The following is a 16967-nucleotide window of genomic DNA, read 5'->3' on the forward strand; positions in this document are numbered from 1 at the left end:
ATTGGTTTTACTGCCCAGATTTCTTTATTAATTGCTGCTGGATACATGTGCATTTATTGAAATATACAAGTTATCTATGATAAGAAATTAAATCCATTAATACTTATACAATAAAATATCATATGATAGTGTGTTGGTAAGCAAAGTCATATTGTTTTATCTTATGGAATGTTTGAGAGTCATTTGGATTATGGATGAATTGAAATGATATCATGCTGTAGTTTCTGGAAAAACAAACTTAGTTTGTACTTTGGGAAATAAACCAACAAAATATTTTTCTGCTGACACTTCATTGCACTAAAGTTAAACCAGGGGAGGATAATAGAGTTGTCCAATGACACTTCAATGTAAACAAAAATCGTAACAAGTGAACTCTTTTCAAAAACAACATTCCTGATGACACTATAGTTTAGATAGCACTTATAAGCGCCTAACACAGAAAGAGGCATATGTTATGCTCAGAACTGGTCAGACTCCCTCATGTTTGGACCATACATCAATGTCAGAAAGGGTCTAGATAGGAAGATGTTTTAAACATAATACCTTAAATCAAGTGAATGCAGTCAATTACTTGATGTAAGCCAGACTTCTGTATAAACAGAGAGGGAAAGGCAGAGGTAGAGAAATTCAAACAACTCAGTGAAATGTGAAGTAAATGTTTTATGTAACATGAACAGAAACACAAAAAATTTCATTATTATCTATAAAATTAATATGTACAGAGAAAAACTTTTGTAGCAATATATAAGAATTTAAAAATGAATTAAAAGATAAGTTCACTTGGGTGCAAAATAATTGAAATCCATGCACACACAGGGTCTTCAAAGGTTCACATAAATGCATATAATGAAAAAACTGTGCCTATCTTCAAAAACTTTTGCACTGAAATAAACTTATTTTTTGAGATTTATTTATTTGAAACAGAGTTACAGAGGGGCAGAGGCACAGAGAGAGAGAGAGAGAGAGAGGTTTTCCATCCACTGGTTCACTTTTCAAATGGCCACAACAGCCAGAGCTGGGCCGATCCAAAGCCAGGAGCCAGGAGCTTCTTCTGAATCTCCCACATGGGTGCAGGGGCCCAAGCACTTGGGCCACCTTCGACTGCTTTCCCAGGCGCATTAGCAGGGATCTAGATTGGATTGGAAGTGGATTCGAATTGATGCCCACTATGCCACAGTCCTGGTCCCTAAACTTATCCTTTAATTCCACTTCCACGACCTCTTTAAATGTCTTCATTGGTTAGTATGCATTGTCACAGAATTACCAGGACAAGTTTGTTGTCTGTAAGAAATACATCAGAAGCCAAAAATTATAAGGTTGAAGTCAATAACATATTTAAATTCTTGGCCGGGGCCATGGCGGTTCACTTGGCTAATCCTCTGCCTGCAGTGCCGGCACCCCAGGTTATAGTCCCAGTTGGGGTGCCGGATTCTGTCCCAGTTGCTCCTCTTCCAGTCCAGCTCTCTTCTGTGGCCCAGGAGTGCAGTGGAGGATGGCCCAAGTGCTTGGGTGCTGCCCCTGCATGGAGACCAGGAGGAAGCACCTGGCTCCTGGCTTCAGATCAGTGCAGCGCGCTGGCCATAGCGGCCATTTTTGGGATGAACCAACAGAAGGAAGACCTTTCTCTCTGTCTCTCTCTCTCACTAACTCTGCCTGTAAAAAAATAAGAAAGAAATAAAAAAAGAAATTCTTAAATTTAATGTGTAACTACAGTGTATTTTAATTAGCAGAATTAATCACTAAGAATATTATAGTACCAAAAAAAAAAAAACAAATTTCCTATAATAGCTAATCCAACCAATTTATAGCTAGAACAGTGAAAAGTAAAATATGTGTAGACATATAGATGTAGATATACATATACATATTGAGATTTGATCATTATTAATGTATGACATTTGAAACAGCTGGAATCAGACCAGTCTTGGAATTCTTTTACAGTGGTTACTTCCACAGAAATGGTAAAATCACTTTGTGAAAAAACACCAAATCTTAGGGGCCAGATTGTGTCACAGCTGGTTAGCCCACCACTAAGTATACCCACATTCCACACTGTGACTGAGTCCCACCTCTGAGGCTAATCCAGTTTCCTACTTTTGAACCTGAGAGACAGCAGATGATGTTGTTAGTGTTTGGATCCTGCCACCCAGGTAGGAGACTTGGTGGAGTTCCTGACTCCTGACTTCAGTCTTGCCCTCTGCAAGATATTACACATTTTGGTAGTAAACCAGCATATCAAGAGAGGTGGAAGATCTATTTCTCTGCTTCTCCCTTTGTCACTCTTCCTTTCAAATAAATAAATAAAACTGTAAATATATTAACTACTCTACTTAGTGGTCTGTAATTCATATCCAGACACGAGGGAAAATTTCTGAGATTTGTCTCAGAGAAGGTGTATTATCTAAAATGGAATACAAAGAGAAAAAAGAAAATCTAAGAAGCATCCTTTTCAATAAAAAAGCAGTGCATCTCTATTTTCACTCATTACTGGAGTTATTTTTGATACATAGAAAATAAAATAAAATCATCATATTAATGAGAGATGGGTTGCTGATTATAAGCATAATACTGGGTTCCAGTGCTATGGCTTAGTGGGTTAAGCTGCTGTCCATGGTTCTTGCGTCCAATATGGTCACTGGTTTGAGTCCCAGCTGCTCCACTTCCAATCCAACTCCCTGCTGATGTGCCTGGGAAGGCAGTGGAGGATGGCCCAAGTGCTTGAGTCCCAGTGCCAATGTGGGAGACCTGGAGGAAGCTCCTGGCTCCTGGCTTGGGCTTTGTCCAGTTTTGGCAGTTGTGCCCATTAATGAAATGGACTAGTGTTGGTAGACCTCTCTCTCTCTCTTTCTTCCTCTGCCTCTCTCTGTAACTCTGCCTTTCTTTTTTTAACTTTTATTTAATGAATATAAATTTCTAAGGTACAGAATATGGATTACAATGGCTACCCCCCCCATATTGTCCCTCCCACCCGCAACCCTCCCCTTTCCCACTCCCTCTCCCCTTCCATTCACATGAGGATTCATTTTCTATTCTCTTTATATACAGAAGATCAGTTTAGCATACATTAAGTAAAGATTTCAACAGTTTGCTCCCACACAGAAACATAAAGTGAAAAAAAAAAAAGATGATTTTTTAAATGATGATGAAATCAGATCAGACCTATTGACATATTTAATCCCAGTGAGAGTCAAGTTGGGAATTGATAATTTCTTCTTCTTCTTCTTTTTTTTTTTTTTTTTTTACAGAAGATCAGTTTAGTATACATTAAGTAAAGATTTCAACAGTTTGCACCCCATAGAAACACAAAGTGAAATATACTGTTTGAGTACTCGTTATAGCATTAAGTCTCAATGTACAGCACATTAAGGACAGAGATCCTACATGAGGAGTAAGTGCACAGTGACTCCTGTTGTTGACTTTACAAATTGACACTCCTGTTTATGGCATCAGTAATCTCCCTATGCTCCAGTCATGAGTTTCCAAGGCTATGGAAGCCCCTTGAGTTCTCCGACTCTTATCTTGTTTAGACCAGGTCATAGTCAAAGTGGAGGTTCTCTCCTCCCTTCAGAGAAAGGTACCTCCTTCTTTGAAGACCTGTTCTTTCCACTGGGATCTCACTCACAGAGATCTTTCATTTAGGTGGTGGTGGTTTTTTTTTTATTTATTTATTTTTTATTTTTTTTTTTGCCAGAGTGTCTTGGCTTTCCATGCCTGAAATACTCTCATGGGCTTTTCAGCCAGATCGGAATGCCTTTAGGGCTGATTCTGAGGCCAGAGTGCTGTTTAGGACATCCGCCATTCTATGAGTCTGCTGAGTATCTCGCTTCCCATGTTGGATCACTCTCCTCTTTATTTATTCTATCGGTTAGTACTCTGCCTTTCAAATGAATAAATCTTTTAAAAAAATCTTAAGTACTGGACACAATTTTTTAAGGATTTATTTTATTTATTTGAAAGAGTTTCAGAGAGAGAAGGAGAGGCAGAGAGAGAAAGAGAGATAGAGAGAGGTATTCCATCTGCTGGTTCACTCCCCAGTTGACTGCAACAGCCAGAGCTGTGCCAATCTGAAGCTAGAAGCCAAGAGCTTCCTCTGGGTCTTTCCATGTGGGGCAGGGGCCCAAGCACTTGGGCCATCTTCTACACTTTCCTAGGCCATTAGCAGGGAACTGGATTGGAGATGGAGCAGCTGGTCTCGAACCAGCGCCTATATGGGTTGCAGGTACTGCAGGTGGTGGCTTTACCCGCTAAGCCACAGTGCCAGCTTAGACACAATTGTTGACATTGAACTTGTCACATAATATTTTTCACTATAAAAAGGTACCAGCCAATTAAATATCTGTAATAGATTAAATTAATGAACCAAATAAGATGGAAGAAGAAAGTAAAATACAAAATTTCTAGTCTTATAAGAGAAGGCCTCAACAATGGATTTCATTGTATAAATAGAAAAGTGTAGAACAATGAATTGGAAGCATAGTAAGTATAGCTTTCCAAAGTGGTCACAACAGTTTGTAATATCTCCCATCAATAAGTAGAGCCCATTCTCTTATTCCTTGAATATGGCCATGCTTCATGGATGAGGCTAGACTGTTGGAATGTGGAAAAAGTGCTGCTATGCAAAATCTGAGCATAAGATTTAGAATGCCCTGGAGCTTCTCCACTCCCTTGGAATCCTGAAGCCACATGAGGAAATTGACTCTACTCTGGAATGATGAAAAACACACACTCTAGCTATACCTTTCACCCAGTCTCACAGCCTGCCAGATGTTGACATGTAGTGGCCCTTGTGAATCCTCCGGTTGACACCTGATTTTACAGACAAATGAAAATATCCAACAGAAATCAGTGAACACAGCAAACCTGACTGCAAGTAAATACATGGCTGTTGTTCTAAGCAACTAAGTTTTGGAACTATTTATGATCCAGGCCAACCAAACTTACATAATAAATGCTTAAAGAAAACAATGAAATGAATACTGATCCATTTAAAAATTAATGTACTATGTCCAGAAATTTCAAAAATTAACTTGTATGCCTCATCTTTTTTGCCACAGCACATCTTATTCAAAAAATACTTTTTAAATGCCTAATATATACCAGGAAGACATGCTAAAGTATGAAGTGTTTTCCGCCATCCCAATCCAATTCTAGCACTTTTTAGAAAGCACTGGAGCAGCTAAAGGATCAAAGGCATCAGAACTGGCAGAAGAATGAAATCAACAAAGAAAGTAAATTTTGTACATGATATGCTGGCCTCTATTTATTAACAAGCAGTGTTTATTCAGGAGGTCTAATTCAGTAATAATACAATGACTCTAAATACTGGTTAATATGAAAATATACTGATAAATTATATTTCTTAAAAATTTCATAAGGAAACAAAAGGCAAAATATGTACATGAAATAAAATAAAACAAAAATTTTTGGAAAACTTGAGGTGGCTGTTGAAGCACAGCAGGTTAAGTTGCCACTTGGGATGCCCGCATCCCATATCATATTGAGTCTTACCTCCCCTTCCAATCCAGTTCCTTGCTAGTGTTCAGCTGTGACACAGAAGATGATGGTTCAACTACTGGGTCCCTACCACCCATGTAGGAGACACAGATGCAGTTACTGGCTTCTGTTTTCAATCTGACACATTCCTGGCAATTGCAGGCATTTGGGGGAGTGAATAGGTAGATGGAATATCTCTCCTTCTCGCTCACTCTGATTCTTCTTCTCACTCTCTCTCAATTATGCTTTCAATTAAGCAATAATAAATTAATAAACCTAAAAAACTCTCAAAAACAGATGTACAAATTAAGGAGCGTAATTTTAAAACTCATATACTATGACAGGGCTTTTGAAAGGTGCCACATTTTTAATGTTGTAGGTTGAGGTATTCAGTGGATAATTTTAAAAAGTACATTAACATGATAAATTGAAGACATAGGTAATAAAATAAAATTTGTGTGTATCACTAGATTCCTGCAATACAGAACAATTTTTAAAAAAAAGTTCTAAACTTTTATGCTTAGTAGAACAATGTTAAAAAGTAAATAACAGCTGGCACTGTGGCATAGCAGGTAAAGCTGCTGCCTGCAGTGCCAGCATACCAGATAGGCACTGGTTCGAGACCCGGCTGCTCCACTTCTGATCCAGCTATCTGCTGTGGCCTGGGAAAGCAATAAAAGATGGCTCAGGAGCTCAGGCCCCTGCACCCACATGGGAAGTTCCTGGCTCCTGGCTTCAGATCAGCACAGCTCCTGCCATTGCTGTGATTTGGGGAGTGAACTAGCGGATGCAAGATCTCTCTCTCTCGATGCCTCTGCTTCTGCCTCTGCTTCTCTGTAACTCTGCCTTTCAAACAAATAAATAATATTATTTAAAAGTAAACAACTAAGGAAAAAATGCTATATAATTCTTTCATCGCAGAATTTAATTATAGTGACTGGTAAAATCTTAACATTTATTCTTGCAGGAGTTTTCTGTGCATAATCTCTAAACTCCTATATTTTAACACTGAATTGTTGTTTTATGAACACATTCCAGAATATACTCTGCATCTAAACTATGACTCTAGTGTGCACAAGTATGTTGAAAAAAATAGAACCTCATGCAGGTATGTTGAAAAAAATAGAACCTCATGTAGTGGATGATAGTAGAAACCGGAAATCTTTCTAGAAAGGGAAATTTGGCAATGTAATATAAAAATTTTACATGTGTATCATTTGAGAAATTATGGAAACTTATTTTTTAAAAACTATACAAATTCATGCAAATATTAACTAAAGGGATTATATTATTTGAATTATAAAACATTTATATTCATCTAAAGGAGGACATTGCTGCAATACACAGTGTTACACAGGTATACTACAATACACAGTGTTATTCCACCATTAAAAACATGTCTGCAAAACAAGAAAGATATTTCCTTGATAGGATACGTAGAGTGAAAAAGTTAAAAGGTAAAAATCTGTCATAGCTTCATTGTTAAAATGTTTATTCATTTAACACATATACTGTGTGTTAAGCACTGCTCTAAGCATTTTCTAAATAGTAACTCATTACATCATAAAACCTGCTTGAAGTACGTACAGTAGTTCTGCCTTATCTATGGTTTCATTTCCTTGTGCTTTTGGTGACCTGTATCAACAGTGGTTTGGAAATTCTGAATAGAAAATGACAGAAATAAATAATTCATAAGTTTTAAGAAAATGTTATTATAGCACTATATATAAGTGTTCTATTTTTTATTAGTTGCTGTTAATCTCTTGCTGTGACTAATTTATAAATTAAACTGTATCACAGGTAAGCACATATAGGAAAAACCACAGCGTATATCGATTTTGCTACTGTCAGTTATCTCAAACATTAACTCAGATTCCTGTAACCTATCCTCTGCATAGAAGGAAGTTGTCCCCCTTCTACCAATGAACTAAAGAAATAACATGCGGGGCCAGCTCTGTGACTTAGCAGGTAAAGCTGCTGCTTGCAGTGCCGGCATCCCATATGGGCTCTGGTTCGAGACCCAGCTGCTCCACTTCCTATTCAGCTCTCTGCTAAGGCCTGGGAGAGCAGTAGAAGATGGCCCAAGTGTTTGAACCCCCTGCACCCTAATGGGAGACCCAGAAGAAGCTCCTGGCTCCTGGCTGCAGATCTTCCTAGCTCTGGCCATGTAGTCATTTGAGAAGTGAACCTCTCTCTTGTTCGCTCTCGCTCTACCTCTGCCTCTCTCTAACTCTGCCTTTCAAATAAATAAAGAAGTCTTAAAAATAGAAAGAAATTATGTGAGAAGACAGAAAGGGAGGGAAAAAAGCTGAGAAGACATAGCCCCAGCAGAACCACTATTTGGACACCCCGGGCAATCCACAGCAGCTGACCTGCTGCAGGACATCAGCAGCCAGCCCTCATGATGCCATGACCTGGTCTGTGTGACAAACTCCTTTGTGTGCACCACCAACATCATTCTTTCTATGCACCGTCCATGTCCATCTTCTGTGTACCATCCAGCACTATCCCTGCCCCATTTGGAAAATGCAAGTTCCAGACTGTTACAAATGCAGAACCAGAGCTAGCTTGAAATTACCACTACAGCTGCAGAATGTGCCTCTGTAATGACCTTTAGGTTATTATAATTCTCCAGTAAAATCACCATAGGGGGTAACTCAACTTCTATCATGCACTTGAAGCCATGATATTTCCGATAAAGGCACAGGAATGGGCAGTGACCAATCCTCACTACCAGCTTTGCCCCATTTGATTGTTACATTGTGTTCCATCCCAGATTTTCACCCCCTATGCCTCTGGATGATATAGGGAAATCTAAGTCTTTTGGGTGGAGGGCAGTTTTTTTGTTGTTGTTGTTGGGGGCTTTTTATATCCTTTTTTTTCTGTTGAGGGATTTTTTTCTTGTTTGGGGTGTTTATGTATTTTGGCTCTCTCACTCTCTCTCTCTCTCTGACCCTCCTGCTCCCCACCATCTCTTGCTAGTCTGACTTATTTCTTGAATGTGCACTTTCTTCCCTAAATAAATCCTGCTTTCCTGTACATCTTTATGCCTCCACCTTTAAATCTTTTCACATGTGGAGAGAAGAACTTGGAATGAGCCCAGCGGGGCTGCCCACAACAGAAGGGTAGCTTAAACTACTTTCCTAAGTGTCACAGAGCTCAGAGAAGACAGGTGAACCCAGGCATTTTACTCAGGGTTTTTACTCTTAATTAACTACTATTTGATGCTGCTATGTGTACTTCTGTGCAAGTGCATGGGCATATCCACATGCATGTAGATTCTTCACTTGTTTGTGTCGTGTGTATATCCCATACATATATACATGCTTGTACTATTTGCATGTATATTTGTAGTACTTTTTGAGATTGTATTGTAATCTAAATCTGGCTATATGACTAAAATTCAAAGTCCTGAATACCATTAGGATTTGCTAAATAAAATTTGAAAGGCTGTATCAGTGGTTATCTAAGAAAGTAACTGATCATTCAAACAGGATCCCCTTCGTTTTCCAACACTTTATGTAATCTTATATATTATTAAGTAAATATAGAATATAATCTACTGAATATAATCTACTGTGGCCAATGGTGAATATAAGAAAGGGAAATGATAAAGTATCACTTGTGTATATATTTTATATGGTATATATTTTTGCATTTAGTGTCAAATAATGATCCTTGTAAGTCTTTGAGGTTGATACTGTTATCCTCTATTGAGAGTGAAAGAAACTGGGAATGAATTTCTCAGGGCCACATAGTTAGTAAATTGTTAAAGTCTTTCTTTTTTTTTTTTTTTTTTTTTTTTTTTTTTTTTTTTATTTTTTGACAGGCAGAGTGGACAGTGAGAGAGAGAGACAGAGAGAAAGGTCTTCCTTTGCCGTTGGTTCACCCTCCAATGGCCGCCGCGGCCGGCGCGCTGCGGCCGGCGCACCGCGCTGATCCGATGGCAGGAGCCAGGAGCCAGGTGCTTTTCCTGGTCTCCCATGGGGTGCACGGCCCAAGCACCTGGGCCATCCTCCACTGCACTCCCTGGCCACAGCAGAGGGCTGGCCTGGAAGAGGGGCAACCGGGACAGAATCCGGCGCCCCGACCGGGACTAGAACCCGGTGTGCCGGCGCCGCTAGGCGGAGGATTAGCCTATTGAGCCGCGGCGCCGGCCTGTTAAAGTCTTTCTATCTCTAAATTTCATGTCCTCTCTTAAATGTTGTGTGTTCTTCAGTTCAAACTTTGCCATTTTCTCCATTCTGATTAAAAATTAAGATGACATGCAAAACACCCAATATTCTTCACGAAACATAGATTGTTTTCCACTAGAAAAAGTTGCCTTTTCAAATCTAAAGGAGTGTTTGAGTGTCTGATATTTTAAACACCACATGTTTGCATCCCCACCTCTCTGCATTATAACTGGCATAAATTTACTCCATGGGAAAATGTTGTATTTAATAGGAATTTCTAAGATGCCTTGAGTGATTGTTCCAATATGTTTAATTGAACCACAGAAAACATTACTGTGAACTCCTGTTAATAAGGCAACCAATTTTAGAACAAAAACGAGTGTTATTCTGTCCTATTCTCAAAATGTAGCTACTTGAAAGTTGTACCATGAAGTCACCCCTGCCCCTCAAAAAAGAGGTCATTTGAATTGTACCGTGATTTGTATATATATGCTGAGAATTTAATTTCTTTTCTTTTCTTTCTTTCTTTCTTTCTTTCTTTCTTTCTTTCTTTCTTTCATTTCTATTTATCTTGCTCTTGCTCTCGCTCTCTCCCCCTTTCTCTTTCTTTTTAAGAACTTTAGGAGTTTATTCGGGAAATATGAGAGGAAAAGACATCCCGAATGACAGAAAGAAAATGCTTCAAATGTCCCTTCAAGCCCAGTGGAGGTCTGGCTTTGACCTCCCCAAAACAAGATGAAGCTGACAGGTTAGCAACAACATTGCCAGAGCAGGAGTTTCAGCCAGGACTGCCACCCAAGGTGTGAGGGAGCAACAGACTGTCTACAGAATCGATCGGAGGCCAGGGGAGCTGTAAGAAAGTCTGAGAGAAGAAGGGGAGAAGTGGGAAAGCCAGACCTGAACAAGAGTCCCAGGCCTTCTGCTCCAAAAATCTGCAATACATTGACAGGTGGTTCTGTACAATGTTACTGAAAAAGGTAAACGCATAACGTTTGCAAGGGTCCCCTGGGCTTCTCCCACATGCCACACCACTCACAGATGTGCACAGCACAGCCCACAGGCTTCACTCTTGACAACAGAAAAAAAGAGAGATGGAGAACAGAAGGCTGCTGGGGCCTTTCCCATGTGGCCTGGACTCTGAAGCAACTTCCCAGCAGCAGCAGCACTGCCAGGTTCTAGGTCACTATCTCACATTTTGTCACCGGGCTTCAATGTATTATACCCTCCATTCTAGCACGGTCAATTTATCATTTATTGTGGCAAGCCATGAATGACAAAACACATTCTAATGAGTTGAGAAAGTGCGATTTTCTTAATGCTGCTGGTAATGACCTCAGTGATTCCCAGCTCACCCAGTCCTGGTAAATCTCCCAACACACCCAATCCTCACGCCAGGGAATGGGTTTCTTCTTCCTCCCTCCCTTTCCTTCTTTCCTTTCCTCCCTCCCTCCATCCCTTGTTCCCTCCCTCCCTCCCTCCCTCCCTCCCTCCTTCCCTCCCTCCCTTGCTCCCTCCCTCCCTTGCTCCCTCTCTTCCTCCCTCCCTCCATTCCTTGCTCCCTCCCTCCTTCCCTTTAGATTTATTTTATTTGAAAGGTGGGGTTAGAGAGGCAGAAGGAGAGAGAGAGAGAGAGAGAGAGCACTGCAGGTGGAAGCTTTACCCACTATGTCACAGCACCGGCCCCAAGGGAATGGATTTCTTAAAACTGCTAGATAATACATGTTTTGTTTTACCAACTTTCAAACATCATCACATCCTCTCTATCCATAAATGATTTATTTACTAAATAAATACTACAAACTCAGTATAAAATCAAAATACATTCCTTGAGCTTAATTTGAAATATTTTGAGAAGTCAGGTAACTGTGATTATTTCTCATCTTTTCTTATTCTGATTAATTAATTGACATTTAATTTGTGATTTATAACAATTTTAGAAAACATTTGATTTTGTCATGCTATATATACTAGCACACTCAGAAATCATGCTAAATTCCAACAAATAAAGTTGGATGTTAAATAAACTAAATTCTATGTCTTTAGGTGATGAAAATCCAGGATTATATCATCACTCATGAGTGTATCCAAGATAATATCAGTTAAGACATGACACTTCTCTCAATTGACAGAAATACACTTGTTGTTTCCATTCATAGTTTTTTGAATTATCTGAAATTGAATATTTGTTTTTCTCTGCAGATATGAGATAAATCTCATTCCAAAAATGTATTTTTCAATTGTTTTACAGAGGCTTGTCAGAACACTCTATAAACTTACGTTAATACTGAGCTGTACCTCTTAATCTACACACAGTGACACATTTTCTGTTAACAGTTTTAAATTGTGGCTCAGTTGCATTACATTTTGTTTGAAATAAGGATGCTATGATGGTTTCCCTACTTGTAACTTAAAAGGTGGAATTATACACTTAATTATAAATTAGATAAATAATCTTTCTTAGGTTAATGAAGGATCTTTATTCATAAAAGTGATTCAGAAACAAAGCAAGTTGTACAAAAAAACCAATCTTCTTTGAACTGGAAGAAATACGGTGAGTGGTTAAATAAACAGTGTGTAATGATATTTGTACTGTAGGAAGCTGACATGTTTGGCAAACATCCCCAATACTTCTCTCTTCCAAATATTTCGTAGATTTGTACTCTGTAGCACACTTGTAGTTGAGTGAGGTCATGTACCTTGTTCTGAACGAGTGTCTAGTGTGCTGTCCAAATCAGATCGTTCTGTTGTTTTCATAAGTACCCCAAAAGCTGTATTTCTAATCTGATAGAGACTAGGAACATAGGAGAGAGTCATTATTTCATTACTCTGAATATTTGTAGTAATATTTTGAGTATGTCAGGCATGCTGAGTAGGCTGACCTAGAACAGACATAAAGTATAAGGAACAAAATATTTATTCTCTTATAATACTCACTTTAAGGGGTTGTTTATTGTCATATAACTGAGTCTATCCTGAGATCTATACCAATCGGTACTTGAAAATAAGGGTCTGCCCTTTAAAGACTTAAAATATGTGGCATTGACTTAGAAGCCAAACTGTATGTGGTAGAGAAATTGATATTGAATGAAAGAATTATAGAAATTCAATTCAATTGCATTAGATAGCAATAAAATATTTGATAAAACTCATTGTCTGTGAGAACTTACAATACGGATCACTTATTTAGCAATACATAATGGCCACTACACACACACACACATACACTGACAGGAAGAAATGAGCAAACAGAATGCTAATGTTTTGTGTTGGTTAATGTTATCAACATTGAAAAAAAAAAAACATTAAAAGAATGCTTAGAAGCCATAAAAAGAGTCATCTGGTTTAAAAGCAGGAAAGAAAAACAGTTAAGAAACTCATCATTTTGTAATGTTTTAAAGCAATTACTTCTCATACTTACCCACTAATAGTGGAGTAGAAATGGTCATTGAACAACAAAATACTGTTAGTATTCACTGCATGCTAAATATTAAACAAAGAAATTGGCTATAATATCTACAATTAAACAGTTGAAAGTGATAGGCATTTAAGAAATGCTTGGGATGCTATTTGTGCCACTAGTAATCCATATCAGAGTGCCCGGGATCAAGTCCCAGCCCTGCTTTCAATTCTAGTTCCCTGGTAAAGCACATCATAGAGGGCATCAGGTGGTGGCCCAAAAGCTTGGGTTCATGCCACCCACATGGGAGACCCTGAGATTCAGGCTCTTGGTTATGGCCTTGCATATCCTCATCTGTTTCTGGCATTTGGGTAGTAAAGCAATAAGTGTAGAGTCTCTTGTCTCTTCCTGTATCTCTCATTCTATCTGCATTTAAAAATAAGGAGAGAGAGAGAGAGAGAGAAAGAGAGAGAGAGAGAGAGAAATATAGTCCAAAGAATGAAATACTGTAACTCTTTGTTCCTCCCGGGCGAATATATTTTCTAGTATTCAGTAAAATGGAGTCAAAGAAGTTAGTGGGATAAAAAAAGAAAAACAAAAAAACCATGCCTCTCAAGAGGGCAGAAATTAAGGCTACTGTGTACATTGGAAGGGATAGTCTTTGAAAGTACAAAAAGAGGCTCAATTGCACACCTGTATGATGGCGCATCCACATTCATCTGTAAAGCCAGATTTCAGAACTACCAAGGGCCAGTGACGCTTATATCTGACTTATTCTTCTCCCCCCTTTTTTTTTTTTTTTTTGACAGGCAGAGTGGACAGTGAGAGAGACAGAGAGAAAGGTCTTCCTTTGCCGTTGGTTCAGCCTCCAATGGCCGCTGCAGCCTGTGAGCTGCAGCCGGCACACCTCGCTGATCCAATGGCAGGAGCCAGGTACTTATCCTGGTCTCCCATGGGGTGCAGGGCCCAAGCACTTGGGCCATCCTCCACTGCACTCCCTGGCCACAGCAGAGAGCTGGCCTGGAAGAGGGGCAACCGGAACAGAATCCAGCACCCCGACCGGGACTAGAACCCGGTGTGTTGGCGCCATAAGTCGGAGGATTAGCCTATTGAGCCACGGCGCCGTCCTCTTCTCCTTTCTAAATAGGAAAAGGAAATCACAATGTTCTTGCTTAAAATCTATCATATTTTCTATTTTTAGTTCATGACATAAAAAGTAGAATTTTCCTTTTAATTCACAGGTTTCAAGATTAAAATGTGTCATTTTTGAGTCTAGTATAGAGACCATGATAGATAAGACACAGATTCTGAACTTTGATCTTGATGCTGTGAATGAATGAGAAACTTTGGATTTCTTCCAAGGGGATTGGATCAGTCTACTCATGTGATAATAAAGTTTAATATATTGTACCATTTTACTTATTATATTTATTATTTAGTAGCAAAGATCAGATTTCCAATAATTGCTTCTGTTTAGAAAATATTTCTGCTTAATTCCTTTACTGTAATAATATCACTGAGATTTCTAGATCCCTGTCAATGAAAAGCCCAGGCAGATAGATACATTCAGTGGCATAAGATCTTTTCATTATCCCATAGTTAGATTTCCTACTTGTGGGGAGCAACTCGGATTAGACTAAGTTACTGGAATTAAGACTTATTCTATGCATCTGCTCTCCCACAATATGGCGCTGAGAAGGGAGGAAACAGCTTCTACACAGCTGCCTCCAGTTCAACCAATAAACAGCAGGACCTGCTCCTGATTGGAGGAGAGCAGCGGTACTCGGCGTGTGGGTAGCAGAGTTGGGATTGGTGGGAGAGGACTATAAAGGAGGAGAGAGACAATATGCACCAGGAACATCTATCTGAAGGAACACCTGTGCAGCCCCCGAGAGAGACGGCCGGCGGTGTGCCGCTCCCCCGCGGAAGTGGGGAAAGTGGCAGGGGGAACCGCCCTTCCACAGAGGTGGAAGGACGGTAGCCAACCCGGGAAGAACCAGCAGCAAACCCGGGGAGGGCCGAGCAGACAGAAGAACAGCGCAGGGTCCTGTGTCGTTCCTCCACGAAGAGGGGGAGCGACACTACTAAATTGACAGTGTGCTACTTTTGTTTCCATAGTATGCTGAAATTTATTTTTCGTAGCATTCAGTGGAAGATGTGAAATAAGCATCAGTTCTTATTTTTAAGAGTGGGAGACTTAGCTTCTTCAATTTATTTCCCAAATATTGAAGCTCCGTTTATTTTGTTGCTGACTGTATTGCTACTTCAAATGGGTTAGATAATATTATCATAATACTTTTGCAATATTCACTTCAATTAGCACTACTTTATAGAGATTATCATGACTGCATCTCACCTATTGTATCAGCAGCCAACATGTCAAGGTTGTATGGATTAATCTCTCAATATGTCTTTGAAGGGCAATCCAAAATATGGAATGAGGAAATTATAATTTGAAAGTTCAATTGAAGAGATTCCAGAATGACATGATTCAATTTGAAGAGATCTCAGTCAGGTAGTAAATATTTATTTATTTATTTATTTGAAAGGCAGAGTCACAGACAGGAAGAGGCAGAGAGAGAGAGAGAGAGAGAGAGAGAGAGAGAGAAAGGTCTTCTATGTGCTGGTTCATTCCCCAAATAGCTGCAATGGCCGGAGCTGGGCCAGTCCACAGCCAGGAGCCAGGAGCTTCTTCCAGATCTCCTACATGGATGCAGGGTCCCAAGGACTTGGGATGCCTTCAGCTGTTTTCCCAGGCACATTAGCAGGAAGCTGGATTGGCAGTGAGCGGCCAGGACTCAAACCAGCTCCCATACTGGATTCCGGCACTGCAGTAGGTGGCTTTACTTGCTACGCCACAGTGCCAGCCCCCAATAATTATTTTTTTATTTATTTGAAATTCAGAGTTACAGTGAGAGGAGAAAAGATAGAGTGAAAGAGATATCTTCCATCTGCTGGTTCAATCCCTAAAGAGCCACAATGGCCAGGGGTGGGCCAGGCAGATGGCAGAAACCTAGAGCTCTTTCTGGGTCTCCTACATAGGTGCAGGGACCTAAGAACTTGACCATCATTCACTTCTTTCCAAAAAACATTAGCATGGAGCAGGATCAGATGTGGAGCAGTCAGGTCTAGAACTGGAGCCCATATGGGATTCTGGCATCACAGGCGGAGGCTTAACCTCCTATGCTACAACATCAGCCCCTCAGGCAGTAAATATTTTAAGAAATAAAAGCAAGAACTCAGGGTGCTTCCATAGCCTTGGCAGCTCATGACAAGAGCCTAGGGTGATTACTGATGCCATAAACAAGAGTGTCAATTTGTTAAGTCAACAACAGGAGTCACTGTGCACTTATTCCTCATGTAGGATCTTTGTCCTTAGTGTGATGTACATTGAGATTTAATTCTATAACTAGTACTCAAACAGTATTTTTCACTTTATGTTTCTGTGTGGGAGCAAACTGTTGAAATATTTACTTAATGTATGCTAAACTGATCTTCTGTATATAAAGAGAATCAAAAATGAATCTAGATGTGAATGGAAGGGGAGAGGGAGTGGGAAAGGGGAGGGTTGCGGGTGGGAGGAACGTTATGGGGGGAAGCCATTGTAATCCATAAGCTGTACTTTGGAAATTTATATTCATTAAATAAAAGTTAAAAAAAATAAAGAAATAAAAGAAATAAAAGCAAGAAAGAATAAACAGATAGGGATAATGAGTGTACAATAGACTTTAGAATAACTGCCTGAAATATGGACTTAGTAAATGGGATATTGTGAATATCATTGCATCTTGTCCTGGATTCATTTATACCATACAAAAGAGAAGCAAAATTATATATTAAAAATTATATATTAAAAGTAAAACCTATGACCCTGAAAAGTACTTAAACATAGATTAGCTGAG

This window comes from Oryctolagus cuniculus, chromosome 5 (assembly GCF_964237555.1).
Source record: "Oryctolagus cuniculus chromosome 5, mOryCun1.1, whole genome shotgun sequence".
Classification (NCBI taxonomy): domain Eukaryota; kingdom Metazoa; phylum Chordata; class Mammalia; order Lagomorpha; family Leporidae; genus Oryctolagus; species Oryctolagus cuniculus.